This window comes from Palaemon carinicauda, chromosome 10, assembly GCF_036898095.1.
Source record: "Palaemon carinicauda isolate YSFRI2023 chromosome 10, ASM3689809v2, whole genome shotgun sequence".
NCBI classification, from domain to species: Eukaryota; Metazoa; Arthropoda; class Malacostraca; order Decapoda; family Palaemonidae; genus Palaemon; species Palaemon carinicauda.
Genome location: NC_090734.1, coordinates 47,462,623 through 47,467,622, shown reverse-complemented (window position 1 = coordinate 47,467,622; position 5,000 = coordinate 47,462,623). Strand labels below are relative to the sequence as shown.

The 5,000-nt window shown below is 29.0% G+C and overlaps 1 pseudogene; it reads left to right on the top strand.

Annotated features, from left to right (window-relative positions):
* LOC137647986 (uncharacterized) overlaps positions 1-5,000 on the top strand; it is a 72,311-nt pseudogene that overhangs the window by 47,823 nt on the left and 19,488 nt on the right.

Here is a 5,000-nt window from a genome sequence, read left to right as displayed (position 1 = left end):
ATTTTTTTAGCTTTGATAGTAATAATATACAGTGTATATATATATATATATATATATATATATATATATATATATATATATATATATATATATGTGTGTGTGTGTGTGTGTGTGTGTGTGTTTATATATATACACACACACACATATATATATATATACATATATATATATATATATATATATATATATATATATATATATATATATATATATATAAATAATTTATATATATATGTATATATATATATATATATTTATATATATATATATATATATATATATATATATATATATATTTATATATAAATATATGTATGTGTGAGTTTATATATATATATATATATATACATATATATATATATATATATATATATATATATATATGTATATATATATATATGTATATATATATATATATATATATATATATACATATATTTATATATATTAATATATATATATATATATATATATATATATATATATATATCAAATAAGCCATATATATTTTTGATACATTAATGTCTGGATTCTCTTATATATATTTAGTATATACATATGTATATATATTATATTATATATCCCTATATATATATATATATATATATATATATATATATATATATATATATATATATATATATATATATATATATATATATATACACATATAAATCATCTCCTCCTATGCCTACTGACGCAAAGAGCCTTGGTTAAATTTCATCAGTCGTTTCCATATTGAACTTTTAATTCGATACTTGTCCATTCATCATGTATAACTTCACGCTTCTTAGTCCTCAGCCATGTACTTCTGGGTCTTCCAACTCTTCTAAGGCCTTTTGGAGCCCAGCTGAACTTCAGGTGAACCAATCTCTTGTGTGTGTGTGTGTGTATGTGTGTGTTTATGTGTGTGCTACTTTGTTTTGGTTCACCATGGGATAGAACATTATCCTATGATACATATATCATTGCTAAATTTAGAATTTTTTTTTTTTTTTATTCAAAGATGAATTGTTCCTAAAGATATTATACACGTAGGACCTGCAACATTATTTAATTAACATCATGGAGGTTACAAATTATTTTTCTATTAACTAATTCTTCATATTAAACTAAGTTAAAAACTAAAAGAAATTCACCAATCGTGATAGATTTTTTTTTTTTATATTTTGGAAAAATTTCTGTTTATAATACAATATAAATAACTTCAGTCTCCGACAATTTTGGAATGGAAAGAAAATGTAATGTGAAGAACCCGTCGAAAATATCTGAAATAAATTCACCGGAATTCGGGAGATAAGAAAGTCTGAAAAAAAAATCTATAGATGGAAATGCCATAACAAAAATATTTTTTGAATCATCCAGGAAATTCATCCAGCTCAGTTCCAAATGAAAAATCTTAAGCCTAGCCTCTCAAATGGCTCTTGAAGAAGAGCGGAAGCCATGGAGATATTTCTGATCCCTATGAATTGGTTGGGATATTGAGAATCTTTAGAAATGATCTCTCTCTCTCTCTCTCTCTCTCTCTCTCTCTCTCTCTCTCTCTCTCTCTCTCTCTCTCTCTCTCTCTCTCTTCTTCTTCTTTTCCTTCTTCATCGAATACACTAGAAGTTAGTAGTATCTAAGCGTTATAGAATACTTTCTTTTCGGAAACACAAGGAATCATTACTTTTTAATATTGAGGATTAGTTGAAAGTGCCCAGACTTTCAATATAGTATATTTATAGTTGTCTTTGAGCTGACAAAGGCTAAATTTCAAAAGTGCTCTAACTAAGCGGTCTCGTAACAACTGAAATTCCGCTAAATCATTTCCAAAGTTAAACCAAGATATAAATATATATATATATATATATATATATATATATATATATATATATATATATATATATATATATATATATATATATATATATATATTGATCATATTTGATCCTCGGAAAAAAATCACAACATATTGATAATGAGTAGCTAAAGAAAACGTTAACAAAAAATATTTAATAATTTTTTTTTTCCGAAAAGGCACTTTACGTGATCCTAAAAACTTATATGTATTTCATAAACCCCCTAATAAATATATCAAATATCAAATTTGAAGCATTCTTACTTCAAAGTAATTTCTACGTGTAATTACAAAACACGCAAAAAGAAAAGAAAAAAAATACAAACACCGCTTCATTTAATAATGGCTCCCAGACGTATTATCATCTGTTTCAAACTATTTGTTATATCAATTAATTTCCTAAATTGGTCTGTTTTTCATTTTGGTCCTTTCACTCAAACTTCAGATGCTAGAATTTATTATAAGAGAGTTTTCACAACTGACTGAAACACAATAAAATACACCTGAAATTCCATATTTCACTAGGATTGCTTTACAAACACAGGGATTTATCTAAACCTAAAGTTCCCTCCCTAACCTAACCTAGAAAGCATTGGTGGACTCACACTCTACACAGCATGCCGAGTTCTTACTTCATCAAAGTGTTTTGCCTTATCGTTTAGAGGTGTTAATCCTTGGTTATATAAAACCATCCGATTGTTATAGTTGTGTGGAGGATTTTGTTTCCAGTGATAAGTGTCTTTCTAGTCCAAAACAGTCAGAATGGAACATAAATTCCTTTTCAAAGAGATAGAAGATTTCTATCACACCGACAAACATGATGGTTTTACTTTAACACTCAGTAACTACCATAGTTCGACCACTAAATAAATTTCAAAAGTATGCAGCGACTACGAATCAACATATCAGAAACTTCTGTTGAAACCAAGGGAAATTACCCTATAATAAGAATGGTGGCAACAGAAACATCCTACCCAAATAAAGTAATCGAATGAACGGTTTCAAAAAAGAGGAGCTACAGCCGGCGTGAAATTATATTTAGGTGATTGTCCATTAAATGTCAATTTTAATGCTTTAAAGCTTCTCATGAAGAGCAGAGGCAAGGAACAGGCCAATTCACGGTAGGCTGACCATGTAACATATAATCAGCGTTCAAAGCCCTTTCCATTAACATGGGACCAGAGATGGGCAGAACATTGCTACTCATGATTCATCATATAGATCTATAGACTTCACAAAAATACCCATACCTAAATCACAACAATAGTGAGCTTGCAGACACAAACATCTGTTGAGCTTTAGCGGATCAAGAAAACGCTTCCAGCAGATTATCAGAAACTTAAATCTGTTAGTATTTATTCATCATTTCGGTAAGACTGCATATGACACCAGTTTTATAATAACATAGAAAATATATTTTGAGATACATCGTCGGTTTCCGACTGAATTTGCGTAATAGAAAGTGATTCCGCAAGAACAGTGTCAAGAGGATAAAAATAATTTTTTTTTGTGTGTGTATAGCCAGTCGTTAAATTTATATACATAGATATACTGTATACATATATATACATATATATATATATATATATATATATATATATATATATATATATATATATATATATATATATATATATATATATATATGTATATATACTTATATGTCGTAAGTAGTCTTTATCTCGAGCTTTCACATCTATACTTCTCCACTCTTCATCTCCTCCACGCTTCATAGTCCTCAGCCATGTAATCCTGGGTCTTCCAACTTTTCTAGTGCCTTGTGGAGCCCTATGGAAATTTTGGTGAATTACTCTCTCTTGGTGAATATGAAGAATGTGCGCAAACTATCTCCATTTAACTCTCACCATAATCTCATCCATATATGGCACTTTAGTAATCTCTCATATAGTTTCGTTTCTAATCCTGTCCTGCCATTCAACTACAAGTATTTTTTTTTTCTTTTTTTAAAGCTTATTTGTTAAATGTATAAAGGCTGCTGGATATGGTTTCATCGTCACACCAAGATCCATGTCCATAAAGTAACAACGATCCTACTTAACTGATATATAGCCAGATTTTTATATATATTTTCAGGCAATGGAATTTCGAAAGTTTGCTTAACCTAGCCATTGTATGATTTGTTTATTTCATTCTTTTATTAAACTTCAATTGTGAAGATCCTATATTAAAGATCATATTTCCATTAGTGTGCACGAGCCAATTTTGTTTACAGTCCCGCGGTAGTATGGAGTTCTTCTAAAATATATAAATCAGAATAAGTTGGCTTTTGAACATAACAAATGAAAATTTAATATCATCTGAGTCCTTTCAAATGAATTTCTAGTGAACAGTGGATTACTCCGAGGGAATGGTTTCTTTATCCTCCTCATGGCCATTGTAATGTATAGAAAAGTCGGGGATGGTGGAGAAGGATTGGACTGGATTGGTAACAGGAAATTGGCTGACTTTGAGTATGGTTATGACGTTGTTCATATTATAAGAATACCTTGGAACTTGTGAAGCCTGCTTACCAGAATGCATGAAATAGCAAATAAGGTTATTTTCAAGATAAATGATATATGAATCATCATTTGAAGGAGATAGAATGATTGATGAAGAGTCACTTAAATTTTTATATGTATATATATATATATATATATATATATATATATATATATATATATATATATATATATATATATATATATATATATATATGAACTAACTCTGCGAGAAAAAGGTTAGGGGTACTGACAAGTAGAATGCAGTTGAAGAGGTGAGCACCAAAATCTATTAGAATTGGCCCCTTGAACGTTGGAACAATGACAGGATGTGGAAGAGAATTAGATGATATGATGGAGAGTAGGAAAGTCCAGATTTTGTGTGTGCAGGAGACAAGATGGAAGGGAAATGAAGCCAAAGAGCTTAGAGCAGGGTATCAACTTTTTTATAGTGGATGCTCAATACGAGGAAGGAATGGAATTGAAATCATACTAACTGTAAAGCTCAAGAGTTGTGTATTTGATGTGAAAAAAAATAAATGATTGAATAATGTGTATGAAACTAGAATGGGTTGGAGAAATATCAAATATTATGAGTATGTATGCAACTCAGCCAGTTTGTACAGAAGAGGAAAAAGACGATTTTTGGAGAAAGCTGG